Genomic DNA, 24,957 nt, shown 5'->3' on the forward strand with positions numbered 1-24,957 from the left:
TTTCAAAAGCCAGAAGCTTAAGGCAATGTGAATTGAGAGAAGAGACCATTTAAAATACAAACCTCATACTGACCAGCCTAAAACATACATGAAGTATTTCCTATATCTCTTAGGCTATTTAATGATATATTTTCAGCATCTCAGCAGCAGCACATTTATTTTTATTTTCCAAGTCATGTGGGCTATTGTTCTTTTCCTAAATCCCAACCATATCTATCAATATGGCTTTGGCAAGAGTGATCAATTATGAGGAGCTCTAATAATTTCCATTGTTTTCAGCCATCCAGACAGAGATCTGGGTTTCAAAGCAAAACAGAGACGGGGACAGAGACAGGCAGATTGCCTCCTGTACAGAGGGGATCTATATTCATGAATTCCAACTTTTTAGGTGGATAATTTGAGAAGGTTTGTACCTTCAACAGTTTTAACCACTCCACCCTATACTAACCAAGCCTCCCCAAAGACACTTCACTGAAATAGAAGCAAAATGCTATCTACCTTACTTTTTCTTCTAATTCTGTGCTTTCGGACTTCTTTTTATTCCTCTCACATTCTATTATAAATAACTCGAGGATGGAACACAGTCTGTGCTGTTCTCCCTCATCAGCACCTAGCCCAGCACCATATGCAATGAAGCACTTATAAAATGCCTTGTGACGATTGACTACACACGAAGCCACCGCACATATGAAACTCAGAAGCTGGCACTTTTTTTAAAACATGCTTTTAGGCAATGCCTGATGTGAAGAAGAGTCACAAAATACTAAAATTAAAAGAGGCCTTTACGCTATTTAAAATACAGTTCCTGTCAACTATTTGTCGAACCCTGTGAGCTTCTTACATACTAATTTCCACACGACCACTTACCAGGAAACAGTTCCAAACTTTCTAGGTGGAGTCCATGGGACGTGAGACGGGAAGGAAAGAAGAACATAAACCTACTCTACAGCTTGCACCCTCCGGCCCGGTACGGAGGCAGTGCACCTGCACCCCGGTGGGTGGTGCCCTAGCTACCTGGCCTTTCCCTCAATTTCTCCTCGTGCAGGGCACTCGGCACTCAGGAGGCTGAGCTGTCAGCAAGACGGGCCCCAGATTGTCTACAGCCACAGAAAAAATGGTGGAAGAGTCACCCTTGCCATTTCCAGAAAGAGCGATCTATGGCTTTCTTTGCCGTTAAGCTCCCAATTTTGGTGCACACTATATCTCATGTGGCCTTTTATTCCTGAATCTTGGTTGAATGCCTTAGGCTTAACCTATTGGCCTCAAAAATATCAGGCAGTTGCATCGCCTATCTACCTCATTATTACTATAGCAATCCGTTACATAGTCTTATTTGGAATAAACATGATGAGTACCTCCCCACTCAACTCCATTCATGTAATCACAGATAACAATGCTAAAAATCAACAGCAGAAGAAATACCAAGAGGCCATCTGGCATTAGAAGATATTTCTATTAGTGAAGTAAACTAAATATTCCTTCTTACAACCAAGGAACTTCACACCAAAAATTGAATTGTATGTAGACTAACATCAAGCATTTATTATTTTTGACATAATAATATTGATCATAATTATTCTTTCTTATTAATATCCAGTATTGAAATGTAAAAAGAAAAAGAAGTAAGTTGAACATCTCTTAGATTAAGTTCCATTAATATTGTAAATGTTCTCAAATACTAGACATTAATAGATAGAATACTGCATTACTATATAGATATAGATAACTTCATAGTACAACTACATATAGATACTATACATGAAAACTACATATATAGTATACTCTATAGTATAACATAGTATACTTGCAGAGAAGATCCACTTCTCAGTAACCCAATGAAATTCTGGAACCATTTATGCTGACAGTTTTCTTAGATATTGGCATTCAATACAATTTAAGTAGAACAATTAAACAGGAGCAGACAATTTGGGTTACACCATTAAGGCAGCAAAAAGCATGTTCCAATATACTATGAATTTTGTACAATGAAACACTGATAAGTTAATTCTTGATTCAAAAAGAAAATAAGTTTCAGCTTCCTTTTGAAAAACAGGCATCATCATTGCTCACTACCTATCTTCAGGTTTCTACCAAATCTTCAATAGGTTGCATGTACTCAGATCTGATAAGAATTGCACAGGCAGAAATGTTGAAAATTCATATGTATTGGCAACTTACGATAATCATTAAAAAGAGATTCAGGAGCAGCAGAGTCAAGATGGAGGAGTACACGGCACGAGCCTTGCCCCTGGTGCAATGTGGACCACTGTGGTGGGGTCTTTACGATGGGAGCCATAGGTGGTGGGATCTTTCAAGCAAAGGTTTTCGCAATTCTCGGGTGGGAGTAAACCACAGACTACGAGGGAATCTGACAGCTATTAGAACCAGGGCTCTGCAGTTGGGAGGTAGCTTTGCAGTTTGGGGAGGTCTGTTTTCCATGATTGACTGCAGTATGGTTCAAGTCAGAGGGAAAGAAGACCCCTGGAACTGCATCACGAGTGGTGCCTTAACAGGAGCCATCCTGGCAGCAAGAAATGGACCAGTGGCCATGGTTGGGTCAGCCGCGATGGGTGGCATTCTGCTAGCTCTCATTGAAGGAGCTGGTATCTTGTTGACCAGATTTGCCTCTGCCCAGTTTCCCAACAGTCCTCCGACCCCCCCAGCTGCCTTCATCCCAGTTACCATCCTCACCTTTCAGGAACTATCAACGATACCAATAGGACCTCTCTCCCAGGACCTCCTTAACAGAATGAGCTGTGGTTCAAGGAAGGATTTCAGAAGATCAAGTTCAGTCTGTTTTTAAAACTGTAGGTGGGACAACTATGGCCAAATAGGCTATGAAGAGACATTTAGCACCTTTTTCTATTTAAGGGAACGTGGGAGATCAATGGAACAGAATACAAAGCCCAGAGACAAACCCACGCACATATGGTCACCTTATTTTTGATAAAGGAAGCGAGAATATACAATGGAGAAAAGACAGCCTCTTCAGTAAGTGGTGCTGGGAAAACTGGACGGCTACATGTAAAAGAATGAAATTAGAACACTCCCTAACACCATACACAAAAATAAACTCAAAATGGATCAGGGACCTAAATGTAAGGCGAGACACTATAAAACTCTTATAAGAAAACATAGGCAGAACACTCTATGACATAAATCACAGCAAGATCCTTTTTGACCCACCTCCTAGAGAAATGGAAATAAAAACAAAAATAAACAAATGGGACCTAATGAAACTTAAAAGCTTTTGCTCAGCAAAGGAAAAGACGAAAACAAGATGAAAAGACAACCCTCAGAATGGGAGAAAATATTTGCAAACAAAGTAACTGACAAAGGATTAATCTCCAAAATCTACAAGCAGCTCATGCAGCTCAATATCGAAAAAACAAACAACCCAATCCAAAAATGGGCAGAAGACCTAAAGAGACATTTATCGAAAGAAGATATACAGATTGCCAACAAACACATGAAAGGATGCTCAACATCACTAATCATTAGAGAGATGCAAATTAAAACTACAGTGAGGTATCACCTCACACCAGTCAGAATGGCCATCATCAAAAAATTTACAAACAATAAATGCCGGAGAGGGCGTGGAGAAAAGGAACCCTCTTGCACTGTTGGTGGGAACGTAAATTGATACGGCCACTATGGAGAACAGTATGGAGGTTCCTTAAAAAACTAAAAATAGAACTACCATACGACCCAGCAATCCCACTACTGGCATATAACCTGAGAAAACCATAATTCAAAAAGAGTCATGTACCACAGTGTTCATTGAAGCTCTATTTACGATAGCCAGGACATGGAAGCAACCTAAGTGTCCATCGACAGATGAATGGATAAAGAAGATGTGGCACATCTATACAATGGAATATTACTCAGCCATAAGAAGAAATGAAATTTGAGTTATTTGTAGTGACCTAGAGTCTGTCATACAGAGTGAAATAAGTCAGAAAGAGAAAAACAAATACCGTATGCTAACACATATATATGGAATTAAAAAAAAAAATAGTTCTGAAGAACCTAGGGGCAGGACAGGAATAAAGACGCAGACATAGAGAATGGACTTGAGGACATGGGGAGGGGGAAGGGTAAGCTGGGACAAAGTGAGAGAGTGGCATGGACATATATACACTACCAAATGTAAAACAGATAGCTAGTGGGAAGCAGCCACATAGCACAGGGAGATCAGCTCAGTGTTTTGTGACCTAGAGGGGTGGGATAGGGAGGGTGGGAGGGAGGCTCAAGAGGGAGGGGATATGGGGATATATGTATACGTATAGCTGATTCACTTTGTTATAAAGCAGAAACTAACACACCATTGTAAAGCAATTATACTCCAATAAAGATGTTTAAAAAAAAAAAAGATTCAAGTAGTTACATGGTGGAAGTTTTGTGTTCTAGTTTTTCTCATTTAAAAAGTTTCTCATTACCCCTTAGAGTTTGAATACAAAAAAATATTTCTAATACTTCCATCTACGTCTATATAAATTCCCCCTAACGTCACTGTTTTCCTCTGTTGAAATCAAATGTGCATCTAGTTTACATAGGCACAGTATAGTACTAAGGCAACTAGTGAGTGCTCATATTTCATTCAGCAGATATTTATTACAAATATATGCAAACTTTGTATAAAGTGCTGGAGTACTAGGGATTGTGCAAAGATAAATAAAAAGGATAGTCAGCTTTCCTGATTTGTAATTTAAGCAAAATGAATACAAATAAAATAAAATAGTAAAGAGAAGAAATGGAATGAAAGGGAATAAAATGATAAAGTGAAAAGGATTGGGAAATTATTTTTCTACTCTTGGCTCCTTCTTATGTGATTATCATACTGTTGTTCTACATTTTGCTAAATTACTATAAAAAGCTTAAAGGCAGAGTCTATCATATTTTTCACCATATCTTTAACATCTGCCATAGTGGAAAATATACATTTAAGTGAGTAAGTAAACAGTAAAATATCACACAGGAGAAACAAAATTCTATAAGCACTAAAACCAACACTGTGAATGGAACTACCTCAAGTATTAAGGAATCAGCTTATTGTTATCTGAAATAAATGATGTAAATGTTTTCTCAAATTTTTATCTCAAAATTCACCATTTGTGCCTTTGAGGTGCGGGCTTCAGAAGTTAGAAATTACATTCTTAGTGGTATTTACAGCCAAAACTAAATCTTTCAACAGTAGTTCAGGCTGGATTTCTAGGTTTATCACAACAGGATGTAATTTTGTATATAAATATGCATGTGATTTTCTAAATATTAAAAGATTCTTCTCTAGTCATGTTCCTCATGGAGAAAGAGTCTGAGCAAAAACAAAATGCTGAAACAAGGCCCTTAGTTTTTAATTTGCTTTTACTGAGTGAGAAGGGATCCTGGTACCTAATTACCTAATCCCACTGGAAGAACTGGCATGCAGGAACTAGCAGCCCATGGTTGCTGGAGTTATGAAACCTGGAAAAAATAACATGAAACTCCTATGCTCAAACACACATATTTGCACATGGGCTGACTTCCATCCAGTAGACAGCCCAGACCTCTTTAGAAATTGCAGAGTAAATCAGGAAATTAGCTCCAAGGATTATGTGCTTCTGCTCTGCTTCAGGGGCCCCAATTCACATCATAATGGTTCTGAGAAGTTTTCGTGACCAAACCCAAGAACAAGGAGGCAGAAGACCTGAAGGCTCGCAAATGACCCATCCACGCTCTTCAGTGGAGACAGAACAGTTGCTATCCAACACCCTCGGAGGAATGCGGATGATCTGTTCAGGACTGAACTGCTTTGCCCTCATTGTATGTAAATTATTCATTACCCCCTCCTTTTGCACATTTTGCCCTCCATTCTCCCTGCTTACTTCACCACTTTTTCTCTGAGCTACCTCAATTGCCTTGTGCTTTGCTCCCCTCAGAAACTTAAAAAGGAAACTAGATTCATTAGCCAAATAACAGAATCATACATTTCTTTTTGATATACTGGGGAGTAGGGAAGATGTTCTGGGATTTCTCTGATATTCAGCTTTTTAGAAAACAATTCCTTGAATTATTGTTTTAAATATTTGAACTGCTTCGTCTAACTTTCTCTGATAGCACGCTAACATTAGACTAAAACATGGAACGTTTTGAAAACCTATTTCTGTTGTCAGTGCTTCCACATGAACAGCAGGGGGCAATAGCATACCAAGAATTGTGGAAACTGTCTCAGGCTCTAAGAAACACTGTTGAATTGCTGCACTGGGTCTGTGTACCCCAACGCGATGATCTCAGCTCTCAGATGAAGTCTTTTGTTTTGTGTCCTATTTTACAATGCACTGTTCAGTTTTCTATGAGTTGTGACTTATTCAGACAGCATTTCACTGACAGTTTAGCTTAAGAAAAAAAAAATAGGTGAAGGAGAAAAAAAGAAAGAGGAAAGAGAAAATTAAAGTGCAGCAAAATGAAACACAAAAAGACAAGGAAGAAGTAATCCTGCATGTATTGAAAGTTTGTCCCTTCTCTGTTCCCATCCACTGGAATCTTAAACATTGTTTTCCTGGATTAGACTTAATTCACCCTTAACCCTTCCCTCATAGATACATCCATTTCATTCTCCCTTCTCTGTCATACAGTTTTCTGTTAAAACAACATATTTCTTCATAAAAAGAACAAACTGTTTTAAGCTGAATACTTTTTAAAAGAATTCAAAAAACTGTGCTGTGTGCTGGCCTTTGGTCAAGCATCTCTGTATAGAATTTTAATGTTTTTCTGCTTTTTAAACATTTATTAGTCAAGATACATTTCATTGCTATGTTTCAATAAAGTTATTCCCCTGTAAATTCACGCCTTCATCTAAACAGCAAAAAGCTGAAGTTCTGAAGCTGTATCTGATGAGTTTGGGGGTAGAATATAAAGTAGAAACTGGAACATCAGAGATTTGAGGAATACATTCAAGGATCATTTCCACTGCATTGGAAGGTGTTTCAGCAGAGATTAAACTATTTCATGCATAATTTGAGTTGCACCCCAAAATATAAAACCCATAAGACTGGCTTCTTTCTCCTACCTAGGCTGGAATTCCCAGAGTTACTAATGCATTCCCACAGAGTTATTAATTTATGACTGTGGGATGGCAGAAGTAATATTATTTCAACATCTGGCACTAAAATTCCTCGTCAAGGGATAGTCCTTTCCCTCCCTAAGACTGAGGGCCCTATCTGATACCCTCGACTTTATCCCCTCTGGCCTGTCTCCTACTATTCTCCTGCACACAGCGCTCCAGTCACGCCAGCCTCCTTGCTGTTCTCTGAAAACACACCAAGTAATCTTGTTGTGCCTCCGGGCCTTGCTGTTCTCTCAGTCAGGGTAAGTCTTAGCCCACTTATCCAAACGACTCATTCCTTCACCTACTTCAAGAGTTTGTGTGAAAGTCACTTTCTCCCTGAGGCTCTCCCTGACCACCTACTTAAAATAGAAAACTCCCCCCTAGCATTTCCTACTCTCCTCCCCCTCCTTTATCTTCCTCAATAGCACTTATCATCATCAAATATTATATGCTACATTTTACGTATAATAAAGATGAGCTACTGAAATCAAACATATCTACCAACAGAGGGCTTAACCCCCTATTAAAAGGACAAAACGGTTGATTCCAAAGCAAAACCCAACTCTTTGCTGCACATAAAAGACAAAGACACACCTACAACAATTCAGAAATGCTAACAATGAAAGGATGCACAAAGGTATACCAAGAAAACACAAAGAAAGAATTGAGATTTTGAAATCCAACTAAGTAGAATTTAGACCCAAACCTATTACCAAGTCAAAGAGCACTTTACAAATGCTAAATGCTACAATTCACAGTGAAAATAAAATATTTATGAAAGATATGCAGCAAATAACACAGTAGCTTCTTTCATTTAGCAGAAACTACAAGAGACTCAAAGAGACTAGAAATACATAAATAATAGCAGACTTTAGTATACTTCCCTTGGTCCAAGACCAAAAATGGTACCAAAAAACATTTATAATAATTGACTCCATAATTACAGAAATATCTATACTTCAATAAATTACATAAAGAAAAGTACAAATAATATTCTCCATCAACAAGATGATAAAAGTATGAATCCATAACAATCAAAACATAAGAAAATCTTCCCACTGTGAAATTTAAAATTTTTCTATTAAACTTAGCTTGACTCAAGGAAAAAATAACAACTGATCATGAAATTTTCTAGAAAAAATAATGAAAACATGATATCAGAGTTTACAGGATACTGCTAAAGAGTGTTTAGAAAAAGATTCATAGATTTAAATATTTGTATCAATAAAAATGAGAGAAAATGAGTTAGACATTATACTCAAAAAGTTAGAAATATTTAAGACTTGCTTTTTTTTTCTCCCCACTTTGGACTTAATTTTCTTTTTAATTAAGCAACCTAGATTTGAAAACAACCTGAAACAAATAAACCTAGCTGTATCAAACTGCATTTAGCATTGGTTCTGTTATTTTGAAACTAACATATATTATGGGAAAAAGTAAATAAGCAATTACGTTAACATTATTAGGAACCATGCTTTTCAGCAGAAAAGAGATTCAATATAAAATTAAATAAGTAAAAAATTCTATAACCTTTCATTAGAATTGGAGTATCAGCACAAGTTTATGATTTATTTTTCTTTGAAAAACCACATATTTCCTAGATCTTGTATTTAAAAGTAGGAGAAGTAACAACAAGCCTTTTAGCCATGAACATCCTACGTGCACAGATTGTGGTCACCAAATACCATTTTCACTGAAAGCAATGAAGTCTCCTTTGAGAAATGGCTGATTCTAGGTCTGGAGCAGTAAATGAGACTGTTGCAATACGAGACTGGGACTCTTAAAGTATCCAAAAGCAAGGAAGCTATCAAGACATTTGCAGTTATCAAATGAACATAGAAGCCAAAGATGGGCAATTTGAGCTTTAAAATGAATAATCACTGCAATTATATAAAAGCGTAAATAGAGATGCCAATAGAATCAATGCAAAACTAGAAGCAATAGGAAATTCAATATGAGAGCGAGATACAAAATTGCATGTAGAAATCGATGTCTTCATATATTTAAGCAATAAGCAATTATAGGGGAAAATAGAAGAGATGACCCCATTTACATTACCAACAAAAATGAAAAAATATCCTAGGAGTAAATGTTATAGGAACTGTGCAAAACCTATATGAGAAAAACTTTAAAGCTTTCCTGAAAGATAGAAAACTGTGACTTGACTAAAAGGAAAAATAAACTTTGCTCCTCAATTGAATAATGCAAAATCATAAATTAATGCCAATTTTCAAAGTATTTTTTACGCAGCTAGTTTCTGTAGTTTACATGGAAAAAATAAATAAGCAAGATTATTTCCCCCCAAAACAGGAAATCAAAATAAGAAAACAGCAATAAGGCAGGCCTAGCTCTACCAGATATTGGAACATATTATACAGTTTCTATAATTAAAACAGTATAATATTAGCACTTGAGTAGACAATCAGATCAATAGAAAAAAATAGTAAATATAGATGTAGAGCCACGTACCATGTGGAAATTTATGTATGTGATAAAAGTGGTATCTCAAATCACTGCTAGATAAATGAGCTTTTGAAAATTAAATGTTGTTAGAACAGCTAAATAGGTCTGTGAAATAGAAAACATCGGATATAACATCACCTAAGTGGAATTCCAGCCAGAAAAGCCAAAAAATTCAACGTCAATCTTTCAATGAGGACCAATTTGAGTATCCAAATTGAAGGATATTCTGGAAAACCACTGGTCTGAACTTTCCCAAAAAAGTCAATGCCAGAAAAAAAAAAATCAGCAAAAAAGGCTGAGGAAGTAGTCTAAACTGAAGGAAGCTCAAGAGACTTGATGACTAAAATCAATACGTGATCCTTGTTATATCCTGGATTTTTATTCTACAGACAACAACAGGGTAAGCAAGGATTTGGGTTGGCGTGGGGGGACAATGGAGGAAATTCTAACATGGACTGTATATTAACTAAGAGTAATGTAACAACGTTTAGTGCATTCCGCCTCCCCGGGTCTGAAAAGCCTAGGGAAACATTTCCTAAAGACACAGTACTGTGATCCTATAGGCCAGTAGCCGCAGTTGGGGCGATTTTGCCCTGCCCCGCCCTCCCCACACCCACGTGATAATGTCTGAAAACATTTTGGGTTGTCACAAGTTGGGGAGGGGAAGGCCGGGTGCTACTGGCATCCAGCAGCGTGTGAAGGCCAGGAGTGCTACTGCTCTGTACAACGCCCACGACAGCCCCACTCCCCTCACTACAAAGAGACTTCACGCCAGAATCAACAGCGCCACAGTTGATAAACCTTGATGTAGGAGACTCCCTTATTCTCAGGGGATAGTACTGCGATATTAGGCTGAATTAAATGAAATGGTCTTCCGCGCAGGTCAAATATTGGTAACATTTAAGGGTGAAGGGTTATGACGTCCACAACTCACTCTCAAATTGTTCAGCAAAACACACTGTACATGTCCTTCCGCCCTGCTTTCCTCCTCTCTCTGGTACCGAAGCAGGGTCGTACTCCTCCTAGGGCGGACGGACCCGCCGAGCCTGCGCGGTGGGAGGACCCTGCGAGCGACCACTGCGCAGGCGCTGGGTGGCAGCCGCGCCCACGCGGCGCTTCTCCAAAAGTTAACAGAGGTGGGGCAGACCTCGCAGTCACCTCGGCTGCCTGGAGCAGAGGACAGAAGAGAAAGCTCCCGAGGGGGCTCCGCTGTCTTCTCCAGGAGTGACAACGCTGCTTTCCCAGTTGAACCCCGCCCCCCTCCTCTGCGATCCGCTGCGGGCTACAGGGAGCATCGCTTATCCTTTGGAGCCCTCTGCCAGGAAGAGCCCGTTGCGTGCGGCCCCTGGTGCCTGGCCATTCCCGTGCAGGCTGGATTCTCCAGAGGTGATCACGCTCTCCTTAGTGGATTCTGACTTCCTTTCTGACGAGCCTGGGCAGTACTACAGCTCGTGACCACTGACTGAAAATGCCCGGGCAGGCTCATTCCACACCGGGCTTCTCGCCAACAAAAGCTTACCCAGGTAACATTTTTAAATACCTTAAAAAATTTCAGCCTAGAGTTTCTTAATCAAGGAGTTGACAGACTTTTTCTGTAAAAACCCAGATAGCAAATATTTTAGGATTTGCAGGGCAGGAACAGTCGTCTCTGTCGCTTGTCTTTTTTTTTTTTTTTTTTAAACAACCTCATAAAAATGTAAGAAAAAAAAAACCCGCTCTTAGCTTCGGGCTTTACAAAACCATGGGGATTACTCTGATTAGATTACAGTCTTTCAGTTTACCCAGCACGGAGGCTAGAGCTTCAGTCTCTGGTCCAACCACAGTTTTGCAGTAAAGACTCAGGTTCCAGGAGGACCACGACCCACCGGGCTTACTGGGCGCCACCTACTGAGGCTTAGTTTACCATCTTTTGGGCCCCTACACCTGCACCTCTGCTCTTCTCTACTGAGTGGCCGTTGAGTTCCTGGCAGTCAGGAGGGCTGCCAGGAAACCCCCAGAAACCCCCAAACCCCCAGAAACCCACAGACAAGCAGCCACACCCTCCTTCACTCTAAAATGACAGTCCCTTCCTATCTGGGAGCAAAAACCAAAGTCCTTACACTGTGATTAAATTAGTATAAACAATACAAGAAGATCTCAGAGAATTGTATTTATATAGCATTTTTTCTAATGATAGATGTAATATATCTATGTCCACTCTGGTAATTTGGAAAATACTGAAAAGCATATGGACAAAAATTAAAATTCAGCATACTCCCAACCCACAAAAATGAACTACCAAAATGTTTATGTATTCTAGTCCAGCTTTTCAATGCATATTAATAGGACAATTTACTGAACTGGATTTCTAAAAAAATTTTCTTAATAAACTTTTGTTGAATTACAAAATCCAAAAATGTGGTGAAACTGTATAAATATACAGTTCAATAAACTTTCAAAGACTGACTGACACAAACATAACCTTGCAGCTGCCACCCAAATCAAGAAATAGAGCGTGCCTAGCTAGCTCCTCCAGCCCCTGCTCAGTCAAGGGCAACTTCTCCCCAGATATAACCATAATCAAAAGATTAGTTTTGTCTTTCCTTTAATTTCACATGAAATGAATTATTCAGTAAATATTCTGTAGTATTTTATTTCTTTCACTCCATATTACATTTGAGATTCATCCATTGTTGCATGTAACAGGTCTGTATTTTATTTTATGCTGTATGGCATTTAATTGTGTGAATATGCTGCAGTTTATCATTTATACTGTTATTTTTTAAATTTCAGCTATATTAAGGTATAATTCCTATACCATACAATTTTCATCCATTTAAAATGTAGAGTTTAATGTTTCTTTAGTATATTCACAGGTAAGTGCAACCATTGACAGGCACAGTCTGTTTTAGAACATTTTCATCACCTCAGAACAACTCCATATTCTTTAGCTGTCACTCCCCTACCCTGCATCCTCTCCAGCCCTAAGCAACCACTAATCTATTTTTTGTCTCTATAGATTTGCCTATTCTAGATAGTTCATAAAAATGGAGTCATATGTCTTTTGTGGCTGGTCCCTTATACTGATCCTGAATATTCATGTTATTTCCAGGTTTGGAGCTATTGCCAATAATACTGCTGTGAACATTACTATACTTATCAGCATATTATGCGTATCTAAAGCTATATATGTATCACATAGATACATATTTCTCTGGGGATATATACCTAAAAGTAGAATAGCTCCGACATAGGTTATGTTTATGGTTAGCTATAGTTGATAGTGCCAAACAATTGTCCAAATTTACACTCCCACCAGCAGCGTGTGAGACTTTTCATTGCTCCACACCCTCACCAACATTGGTGGTTGTGTGGTTTCAGTTTACACTTCTTGATGACTAATGAAAAAAAGCACCCTTTCATGTAATTATTAGTTGTTTGAATATCCCCTTTAGTAAAATGCCTTTTGGGTCTTTATTCCATTTTTGGTGAGGTTGTCTTTTTCTGTTGGATTTATAGTGAGTCCATTTTCATTTATGAGTACTGCAAACAAACAAAAACACTTTTCCTAATCTGTGACTTGGCATTTTAACCATCTCATTGTTAAATTTTAATGACTGTAAATTTTAAATTTTTATTGAAGTCTAACTTTTCAGTCTTCTTTTATGGTTAGTACCTTTGCTATCCTAAGAAACCATTGCCTACAAGGACCTTCTCCTATTTTACCATCTAAAAACATAACGTTTGGGGGACTTCCCTGGTGGTCCAGTGGTTAGGACTCCACGCTTCCACTGCAGAGGGCAAGGGTTTGACTCCTGGTCAGGTAACTAAGATCCCACATGCCATAAATTTAAAAAAATAATAAATTAAAAATAAAAACATAATGTTTTTCTTTGAATCTTTAAATCTACTAACCACGTAGAACTGATTTTGGAGTATGGTGTGCAGTTAAGTGTTAATTTTTTTTTCACATAGCTATCCAGCTGACCCAAGTGCTCTTCTTGAAAGACTATTCTTTTCCCACTGCCCTGCAGTGTCACCCGTCTCATAAATCAATAGAAACATAAATCAGTACAGATACTGGAATTAATAGACAAGGTCTTTAGCCATGATAAACATGTTAAGGAATCTTACTAAAACAAGATGTAATATGTGAAGAAGTAGAGAATTTCGAGAGAGATACAGGTAATATTTTTTATGAGATGGAAATCCTACAACTGAAAAATATAATATCTGAAATTATTTGATAGGTTATCAGTAGGTTGGACACAATCATGAAAGCATCATTAAACTTGAAGACAGGTTGCTAGAAATCATCCAAATATAAGTGCACTGAGAAAAAAATATTTTAAATAAACAAAGCATCAGTGACTGATGGAACAGTGTCAAATGGCCTAACATACATGAAATTGAACTCCTGAAAAGCAAGGAGAGAGAGCCTGGGGCAGAAAAATATTTGAAAAAATATTAGCAAAAGCTTTCCAAAATTGATCAACTATATTTTATCCAGGACATTTACTTGTTTTCAGTGGGGAGTGGATCCCAATAACCTAAGCTTACCATGAATGGAATTTAGAAGTTAGCATAAATAAAGTTTTACATCTACACGAATGAGCAGCAGGGCATTTTAAAGACACACAAAATGTGGAAGAATACTCTGTTGGGTGGAACTGTCCCGAACACTACTGTACTTTGAGCATAAATGTTGCCTACCCACTAAAGCCCACAGTACCACCCCAATCATAGTAATACCAAAATGTCCCCCCAGTTTTTCAAAATATCCCCTCAGTGTGTAATATGGCCCTACATCCATCGAGAACCCCTCTCTCACATGATCTCCCACTGCCTCCTTTCCTCCTTGCCCCATGCCCTTTCTAACCTCATCTCTAATGCTCACATCTCGCAAACCACACTGGCATCTTTCCATCTCAGGGCTTTGGGGATGGCTTTTCTCACTTCCTGAATGGTTCTCCCCCAGACATCCATATGACTGACTCTTTTCTCCTCCTCAGGTCTTTGTTCAAACGTCATTTTCTCAGTAAGAAATTAAACAAAACAAAACAAAAAACTTGCAAGTTCATTCCCCCATCCCCAATTTATTTTTATATGAAGACTTTATTTGAAATGCTATGTATTTTAATTATTTAATTTCCTTACTGTCTCACTTTCCCCACCAGTAGAATATAAGTTCTGGTGAAGACGGAGGGGGATTTACCAATTTTGTTCTCTGTAGTGTCTTCAGTACCTTAAATGAGTAAAAAATTATAACTGATAACATTTTTCTCAGGGCTGGCATGTGGGCAACCTTAATTTATTCCTAATAACCTCCAAATCTTTCAAGATACTTGTTCAGTTTTTCATGAATAAGAAAGTCCTGACAGTATTCCAGTAATTTTTAAATGTTTAAGGTATGTTTGAGCGGCTTAGCAAAAAGGATTACAGCAGTAAAAGCTCCAGCTTTTTACCAAAGAGAATAAGAAATGTGATATGGTTGTTTCCAAGGCAACGAAAAGCTTTACCTCATTAAGTAGACTGAGGGTTTCTCCTTATTAGATTGAAATATCCAATCAAATAGCTGAGGGCTGCCTCGCAAAGAAAAAGCACTTAGAGCTGTCATCACAAAGAAATTTGCCTATTCAATTGTAAGCTAATTTGTACCAACTTCTTTCTTCAGGTGTTCAGGCATCAGGATCGATGATGAACTTTCAAAAAGGAAAAGGATGGAAAATCATCGAACTTACCATGAACTGTGCTCCCTTAAGTGTTTCCTCATAGCATGTGCAGAGTCAAGGGAAATTATATTCCTGTATTATTTAGTCTACCAACAACCTATTTACCTACGGTCTTAATCTGGGTTATTCTTGAAAGTAGAGCCTGAGACAAAGGTAGACACATTCTATTTTGGGAATGTGATCCCAGGGAACAGGAAGGAGACAGAGGGGAGTGAACAGGCGGAAAAGGGAAAGTCCAAGCAAAACAAGGTAGTGTTATTGAGTGGTCCACTAGTGTTCATGGCTACTTAGTGCAGAACCTTCCCAGGATTCTTAACAAACTTTGGCTCAGAACAGTCTGCCTGAGGGACGAAAAGAAGAAGGATTTATGTCTCAGCAGCTATCACCTGTGTGCTGAGGGCTGCTCGCATGGGGCACTAACTCCCCCATGAGGAGACCCTCACTGGTGCTACAGCATCACATGTGCTGCAACAGAGAAGCTTTGGGACAGGAAGCTAGATTCTTCACGCAAGCCTGAGATGAGGCACCGTCAGCACAAAGCGGGATGAAACCTGCCCAGAGCTGTTCACCAAAGCTGCGGCTGGAATCGGAGGTGGAAGAGATGGGAGACAGTGCACAGGAGGCATCTCAGAAGCCTAGAGAATGTCTTGTTAGCCTTGTCTAAATCCATATTCTCTCTTCTTTCTATCATCAAAATTTCACTGTCCAGAACAAGGTTGGCAGAAGGGTTAAATAGGAAGGTTAAATGTACTTCCTAGAAGCTGTATGTTAACAGTTTTAACCTGAGTGACACTTATAAGAAATAGGAAGTGACCCTAGAACTTGGAAAATTTTTAAATTATTCTACTTGAAACATTTTACCATTGGGTAGCAATATTAGATATCTTCTAAACTCATGTAATCTCAGAAGTAATCATGAATTGTTTGGAGAAATAAAATTAACCATTTCATATATTTCTATGAGCTTTATAAATCAGTGTCATTAATTTTTCCTAAGATATTGTTTTCTACTGTCACATAGTGATACAGAGCTTACAACCAACGAAGGAAAAATTGGTAGAAACACAGAAAGGAAAGATGTTGGAATAATTTCAATAACCTAAAGGGTTGGCATTAATATTGGCTGGAATGGGGGAGGCAGGGGGGGAAACTGCACATTTTGACTTGGGGTTCCTCTTTTGAAGTTCCATTTTACCAGAAATAATTTTCTCTCTGCCTACATCCATGTGACGTCATTATCATCCTCACTTGTTTGGTCTGGAATTGCCACCAGTAGGAATAAACTTTTGAGTTATTTAATATGGATCGAGGGCTTCCCTGGTGATGCAGTGGCTAAGAATCTGCCTGCCAATGCAGGGGACATGGGTTCGAGCCCTGGTCCCGGAAGATCCCACATGCCGCGGAGCAACTAAGCCCGTGGGCCACAACTACTGAGCCTGCGCTCTAGAGCCCGCGAGCCACAACTACTGAAGCCCGTGCGCCTAGAGCCCATGCTCCGCAACAAGAGAAGCCACCGCAATGAGAAGCCCGCGCACCAGAAAAAAGACCCAATGCAGCCAAAAATAAATTTAAAAATCTATAAAAAAAAAAAAAAAATGGATCGAGTTCCTACTATTTGCTGTGTATTGGCACACTGCATATGAGTAAGACATAATATAAAACATTACATCCAAACATTTCAGAGCAGTCCTGCTGAGTTGAGACAAGGGTTAGTATCGAGTGGGACAAGTGTCTTGAATTTCAGGGCAGAGTATCAGCAAGGAAGAAGGTATGCAGAGAAAAGATTTCCAGAAATTTGCATACGGATCCCTCTGTGCCCACTGCTGAACACGGAACAATTCCCAAAACTAGCACAAGAGTGGGAAACATTTAACTTCCATCCAGCCATAGTGGGGTGTCCTCAAGGAGAACTCCACACCAGGAAGGTTACATCTTACATAAGTAGGGCTAAACTAGCATGACAATAAAATCTAGACTTGCTCAAAAAACAAGCCTCAGTAACATGAAGCTGATCCTCAAGTAACTTAACTACCTGCCAGAACCAAGTCCAAATTTGTTCAGGTCCTCCAAGAAGCACATGCAAATATGGAATTAGATTTACAAGAGCTGTACTTGGGGAAATGCCTGTAAGTGTTGAAATAGAGAGGAAGCCAGAGGAGTAGAGTCTTCAGACTGCCTAACATGTCTGACCCCTTTGAAAGAAAGAGAGAAGGAAGGAGGGTTGACTAGCAAGGGTCCCAGACTGCAGCATAATTCCAGGAAGGTTTAAGGTCAGAATTTGCCTCTCAAAGGAGTTCCTACCTCACAAGAATAGGCGTGCATTAGGATACCTGCTCAGTGGTTGTTCCAATGGAAACGACCCATGGGAAATGTAGCCTAAGCATGAAAATAATGGATCCAGAGAGCAGCTGGGGCCCTCAGGTATGCTACTGTCTGCAACAGATCTGGGTAATGTACTTCCATGGCTCTGTAGTCCACGCCTTGTGCTGCCGAGCTCAGGGAGCGAGGCCTCCGTGGTCCCTGTGGGCCTATCTTCCTGGGGGAAACTTAGAAGAAGGAGGTGGTAACGTTAGTGAGATGAACTACATCCCCTCTCTCGGCAGTTGATCTCAGGGCTACAAGTGGTCCTCAGCCTCTCCTTCCTCCACTATCCATTTTGGGTTCCCATCACACTTATCAATCGTCTCAGCAGTTCTTGGCGGTTTACCTGATGATGTGATGCAAATTTTCATCACATCTAAGGGTCTGAGCTTTTAGTGACCACGCCCTTCTTAGGTTGGGTTTGCCACATGTGTCTGTTCACAGTTACAGTAGGGTGAGGGAAGAACAGGAGGCACCAAGTGCCTCACCTGGAATCCACACATATGCCTCCCTGTGCCATTGTGTAAAAGCAGCCCCACCTGCTCATCATGTGAATATGCTGACTCCTCACCTGCATATCCCTGGGCACAACGAGTACAAAGCGCCCTAATGGCAATTATTTCTTGTAGCTCAATGGGACCCTTACCATAGCCCCTGGCAAGAGTATCCCCACTTTGGGAACCAGGGCCTCAGCTTAGAGAGGGCAGAGTTGCAGGGCAGGAAGCATGCATGCTTCCAATAAGAAGTCATTGGGAGTGCTGTAAATGAGGCCACTCCTCTGCCATCCCATTTGACTCTCATAATCCTCCTACTGGGGACACAGCACCATAGAGGTCTCTGGTTTAATGAATACACTGTCTCCTGAAGGATAACATCCCAACCTTTCAGAATGCTGCCTCGAAGCTCATACTTTAGCTGTGCCTTTAGAAGATTGTTCCAGCATTCCACAAGGCTGGCTGCATGTATCCGGCGGTAGGTGGCAGAGTATGTGATAAGACCAGGGGGTCCCATGGTCATGGGCCTGCTCTTACACCTTCATCACCATCAAGTGGTCTGATACTGTGTAAGTCCTTTATAGTGGTGCTGGCTGAGGCTCTGCGGGTAGGAAAGACAAACCCATACCTGTGCTAGGTTCTAGCCCCGTGAGGACAAATTAATAGCTATTCCCAGATGGAAGAGGCCTGTTCTAGTTAACTTGTCACCAGGTGACCAGTTAGTCTCCTTGAGGAACAGGGCCATGTTGAGGACTTACTGACGGTCTCTGTGGCTGACAGGCTGGACATTCAGAGGCCACAGTAGCTAGATCAGCCTTGGTAAGTGAGAGTCCATGTGTTGAGCCCAAACGTAACTTCCAGCTCTGCCACTGTAGCTACTCCGTTCATGTGCCTATCATGCCGGTTCGGGGTGTCTGATGACAAGGCCTGACTGTCAAGACATTTTATTTGGTTGCTAAGCGCCCCTTTCATAAGGGTTGCTTTCTGGTGGATGTTAGTGTGTGAAACAAAAATCTTCACACTCTGTGCCCACTCCCATAGGCCCATCCACATACCTCTACACCAGGCTTCCTTGGCTGCAATTATCCAGTACTTTTTCCATCCAAATCCCTGAACAGATGCCTCAGCCATTAGCCACTGGCCAGTAAAGTACACATTCTCGCCTAGAACCAGTTCTCTACACAAAGTAGACGATCAGGTACACCACTCACAGCTCTGCTTTTTAGAAAGAGCTGCCCTTTCACTGACCTTCAAGGCCACTCCTGGTCATAGCTATAATGTAGCCAACTCTTTCTGATCCTCTTTCCTGATTGGGATTGAAAAGTATACATTCACCGGATCAATGGACACATACTAGGTACCTGAGCTTTTCTTAATCTCTGTCACCAATGATAACCACATCTGCCCAGCAGCTGCAATCAGGACTAATACAAGGTTATACCTGCAGTAGTCTACAGCCATTCTCTCCAGTTTCTTCAAAGCCCAAACTGGCAAAGTAAATGGAGAAATGATGGGGACCACCAATGATCTCCACCTCCCCCCATCCCCACCCTGGCCAAATGTTTTTGATTTCCTATTTTGGCTGGGATGAGGAGGAATTTCAGAGGTTTCCAAAAGGCTTTATGTGTATGTTGCAATCGTTTCTAAGAACACATTAAGGTACTGTGGGCATGACCACTTGTGGGTCCACAGACTCAGTGTGTCCTTTGTGAACCAGATTTTAGCCAGTACGACAGCCAGGACCAAGCAGTCCCCAGGAGCCCACACTTTAACAGGGGGCCGTGATGCTGCTTTGGATTTCCAGGTATCAGTGTCACCCTAGTAACTGGTCACATGTCCGTTTAGGGAAGAACTTGGTGATTCATCACAGTATATTCATGCCACTGTATAGCAGGGTTCTTCCTCCTAGGGACCCAGCTCCCTCTTCCATCTGTGGGTTCTGAATCTGAAAATTGCCTCACATCTGGGGAGTGAACAAGGGAGCATGAGGTTTCACTGGGAACAATGTCCTCGGCCTCTTCCTTTTCCATTTTTGCCTTACCGGTTATAGATATTAAGCAGCATTCTGGTTACTTGCCCTTTTATTTTGGCTGTAGGGGTGTTATGTTCAATTAATCATCTACCGAACATCCTGAGGGTCAAGCCCCCTTGACTGTCCCTCCAACTTCACCAGTTGTTACAGTAATTATGGCCTCCTGACTTTCAGTAGTTAAGCACCAGTCCTCTATTACTTCAGCGCCCCTCACCCCCAATGACATTAACAAGCCCACCTCTGTTACCACCTCACCTACAATCAGCCCTGTTCTAAAGAGGAGAGCCACCACTGAACCCATGATGCTCGTACCCTTTTACAAGCACATCCCTGGCAACCTTTTGAATCATGTGTCTTCTGGGCCCTGCTTTGGAACAAAATCATGTGGTGGGTTTTCTAGGTTCCTAATATATCCAGTCCAGTATAACCACTTCCCTCAGCCTTTTCATTGAATGTCCTACCATTATCCAGGACAAATTGGGCATTTCCATTTCACTGTGTTGGCCATAACTATATCAGACTTCTAAGGGTTAGCCTATCAGTGAATTTGTCCCATTTCCTGGGGTTCTTGCTAGGATGATAAATCCTGTGTCCCAATAAAGTGGTCCTTAATAAACACGTTCTTATTTTTCTAGTCTTATATCCTGGCCCCTGGATAAAGCACCCTCAAAAATCCAAACCTGGTACGTACTATTTCTTGTAGCACCTTCAGTGTATAATCTTTTTCTTCCCTTATCAGGCCCAGCACTTCTCAAATGACGTTATGCTGGATTTAACTCTAGTCATCTGCCCAGCAGCCTGGAGCGAAAATGGAGGCATCTCATAAGGGGTCACCTACCTACTGTCTTGTCAAGAAGGGGGCTTTGTGATATCTTCTACCACAGGAAAAGTCCATAGCTTTCCATAAAATACTATGCAGTCCCATATGACTTCACTGGTAAATTCTTCCAAACATTTAAGGAGAAAAAAAAGCCAAGCTTACACAACTTTTTTACTGAATAGGAAAACATAATTCTTCCCAACCTGTCTTATGAGACAAGCATAACTTTGATACCAAAATCTGACATGGAATTACAAAAAGGGAAAATTATAGATGGAGCCAACATAAAAGATAGGATTGTCAAATCAGACTCAAAGACACAGGAATAAAAGATTTTATCCATGATATAGTTTTGCTAATAATCTCAAGAATATAAGCAATCAAGAGGCATAGGCAAAGCAGAGAGAAGTCGTGAATAATGTCTTTGTCTTCCTATTTCCTTCCTTCTTGCATTGGATGAGCTATTTGGCAAAGCTGGAAAGATACATTCTCTAAATGAGGTTACTTCACACAACATGGAGGATTTTAGGTGATGACACTTCTTCATTTTATATCCAGGTAATTGTATAACTTACATGATACTTCCTGAGAGCCATGCCCCATAAATGCAGAGATTGTGATTTTGTTTACCATAGTCAATTCTAAGTCAGGGAAATCCTGCTAAAAATGTTTCAAAGATAAGGATTCATGTCCTAGTAATTAATATTACTTTATTTACATGAAGTCGTTATCACTATGTTTACAAGATAATTAACCTGGCTTCTTTTTTCTTCTTTCTTTCCTGGAAACATCTTTCTTTCCTGGAAACATTTCCAGGAAATATTCTTTGGAATCTAGCTGCTTAACTCTTTCCTGCTCAGAAGCCAATAAACCTCACAAATGTAGGTGCTAGAACACTAAATGAAATATTATCAAACAGAATCTGCAATTTGTAAAGAGGTTAGTTAGTACATCAGGATGTTGGCTTAACATTTGAACATTAATAAAAGAAAAAATGAGAAAAAAACATATGATAATAGATGCAGAATAAGCAATTGACAAATCAACACTCATTAACATTATAAATTATCAGCAAACTAGAAATGAAGGGAACTTTCCTAACCCGATAAGAGTATCTGCTAAAAACCTACAGCTAACATAATACATAATGGTAAAACATGGAATCTTTCCCCTTGTGGTTGAGATTAAGGCAAGGATGTTCACTCTCATCACCTCTATTCAACATTGCACTTGATGTCCTAGCCAGGACAGTGAAGAAGAGAAAAAAACAGGAATATATATATTGGAGAGGAAAAAATAAAATTGTTACCCCATGATCTACCATATGTAGAAAATCTGAAATAATCTACAAATAAATTATTAGAATGACTGTGAGGTCAATATTGTGATACAGGGTAACTCTGTCAAAATCAATTGTACTACATATTATTGTACTGGATCAATTGGACAAATTAAAATATTTTAAATTTACAACAGTATCAAAAACATCAAATACTTAGAAGTAAACTAATTGTAATACAATTTTTCTACACTAAAAACTATAAAATATTGCTAAATGAAATTAAAGAATATTTAAATAGAGATATGAACAATGTTAATGGAAGGAAGACTCAAAATTTTAAAGATCAATATTTTTAATTTTTTCCAAATTTATTTATAGAGTCAGTGCAATACCAATAAAAATTCTAGCAGGGTTTTTTTTTTGAGGAAATTAATAAACTGAATCTAAAATGTATACAGAAATAGAAAGGACCTAGAATAGCCAAGAGGTCTTGAAGAATAAGTTGGAAGGTTTACACTGCCAGATATCAAAACCCACCAGAAAGCTACAGAAATAAAGACAGGTAATATTTGCACAACGATAAATTAATAGACTAATAGAATAGTGAAGTAAAACTATGGTTATTTTTTTCTAGAAGCAAACGCTTTGTTCCTACCCCAGCACCCATTCCCCACCCAAGCTCATTCCCCCACTCAAATTACACTTGAAGGCTTCACGCCTTGGGGAGGAGAGGCCATAGACGATTCATCAAAATAAAAGTTAGTTATTGGCTTTCGGATTCCAAGGACCAAAATTATGGCCTAAAATGTAGGCTTGGAGGGATACTTGTCTAGCCAATCTCTTCCATGCCTATCTCCTCCAAACTCATTCAAGGAAGAAAAAAAAATCTCAACACTAAGTAAGAAGAAAGTAAATCACAGTTGGAGAGAAAGCAAGAGAGTTAACTGCTGCTGAGGGTTCTGAAGAGAGTTTCGTTATTCTAAATTAGAGCATGAAAGAACCCCCCAGAAAAAACTTATGTGAACTAAAAATGGAGAGACCAGTGCCCTATTTCTTGTCTGGTTATCCTGAGAAAGTCCCATAGTGTTGTTTTGACACTGTGGCATTAAACTTGGAGTAGAAATACCTACATCGAAAATCAAAACTACCTCACACTGTTCAGAATAGCCATAATTAAAAAGTCCACAAACAATAAATGCTGGAGAGGGTGTGGAGAAAAAGGAACCCTCCTACACTGTTGGCGGGAATGTAAATTGGTGTGCCCACTATGGAAAACAGTATGGAGGTTCCTCAAAAAACTAAAAATAGAGTTGCCATATGATCCAGCAATCCTACCACTGGGCATATACCCAGAGAAAACTCTAATTCAAAAAGATACATGTACCCCAATGCTCATAGCAGCACTATTTACAATAGCCAAGACATGGAAGCAAACTAAATGTCCATCGACAGATGAATAAAGAAGATGTGATATATATATATATATATATATATATATATATATATATATATATATATATATATATATACACACACACATACATATATGGAATGGAATGCTACTTAGCCATAAAAAAAGAATGAAATAATGCCATTTGCAGCAACATGGATGGACCTAGAGATTATCATACTAAGTGAAGTAAGACAGAGAAAGACAAATATATAATACCACTTATATGTGGGATCTAAAATATGATGTTATTTACAAAACATCTAAAATATGATACAAATGAACTTATTTACAAAATGTAAACAGACATAGAAAACATACTTATGGTTACCAAAGGGGAAAGAGGTGGGGAGGGATAAATTAGGAGTTTGGACTTAGCAGATACAAACTACTATACATGAAATAGATAAACAACAAGATCCTACTGTATAGCATAGGGAACTATATTCAATATCTTGTAATAACCTATAATGAAAAAGAATATATATATATAACTGAATCACTTTGCTGTACACCAGAAACTAACACAACATTGTAAATCAACTATACTTCAATAAAAAAAAAAAAATATCGGCATTGAGTAACTAGGCAGATGGATCCTAAACTACGTCACAGACATTATGGGACCACAAAATCACAGAATGGAGCTAATGCGTTTCTTGGTGTGATTGAAAACATGACCTCAAGAGCTGACAGACTAGAGGGACCTCTCGGCCAGAGATGGAGTGTGAACTCTTTGAAGCAGTACTGGATGGAAATGCAGACATCCCATCAGATGTCAGCATGGAAGGTTATGTCAGTGAAGACCAGAAAGGACAGAGTTCATCTCAGCTGATGCCAGCTGTGGACAGATGCCAATCAACAATCAGATGTACCCCCAAGACCAAGACATGACTGAAGTCCCCTGGAGCTTAGCTGCAACCCTGGGTGGAAGAGGAGATGTTGTATTAACTTACCTTAAGATATGATGTCTGTATACCTGGAAAATGACTAAAGTTAAGGATCTGGGGTGTGTGAGTGTATGTGTTTGCCACTAGGCAGAAGGACAGCTTAAAAAATAAATTAAGGTCAATTATGGAAAAGCGAAGTCCTTTTTTCACACACCTGAATGTGTGACTTGCAAGCCCATAATTACTATGGCAACACCAAAGTTTTCAATCAGGACTTATAGGCAGCGGAGCCTGGAGAAAATCATCTGTACTCAGTTCTTTTAACATAGCCTGCAAGGCCTGTAAGATTAGTGAGACATTTATCATA

At 39.4% G+C, this 24,957-nt stretch overlaps 1 protein-coding gene, 2 long non-coding RNA genes and 2 pseudogenes across 5 annotated transcripts in view; 4 read left to right on the forward strand and 1 right to left on the reverse strand.

The window, feature by feature from the left end:
* Positions 1-24,957, reverse strand: part of LOC309629284 (uncharacterized protein) — a 1,158,831-nt gene that overhangs the window by 871,295 nt on the left and 262,579 nt on the right. The gene's annotated exons all lie outside the window — the stretch shown is intronic.
* LOC309629290 overlaps positions 1-24,957 on the forward strand; it is a 255,887-nt gene that overhangs the window by 90,112 nt on the left and 140,818 nt on the right. The gene's annotated exons all lie outside the window — the stretch shown is intronic.
* Positions 1,091-2,287, forward strand: LOC309629286 (phosphatidylinositol N-acetylglucosaminyltransferase subunit P pseudogene; annotated as a pseudogene). Its single transcript has one exon. The product of its transcript is annotated as a phosphatidylinositol N-acetylglucosaminyltransferase subunit P pseudogene (transcript).
* LOC309629285 (mitochondrial import inner membrane translocase subunit Tim17-A pseudogene) lies at positions 2,219-8,475 on the forward strand (annotated as a pseudogene). Its single transcript has one exon. The product of its transcript is annotated as a mitochondrial import inner membrane translocase subunit Tim17-A pseudogene (transcript).
* On the forward strand, positions 10,671-16,215 carry LOC309629288. Its single transcript, XR_014244972.1, has 2 exons — positions 10,671-11,073; positions 15,204-16,215. It is a non-coding gene; the product is annotated as an uncharacterized lncRNA (long non-coding RNA).

This window comes from Balaenoptera borealis, assembly GCF_965194805.1.
Source record: "Balaenoptera borealis genome assembly, chromosome: 5".
Lineage (NCBI taxonomy): Eukaryota > Metazoa > Chordata > Mammalia > Artiodactyla > Balaenopteridae > Balaenoptera > Balaenoptera borealis.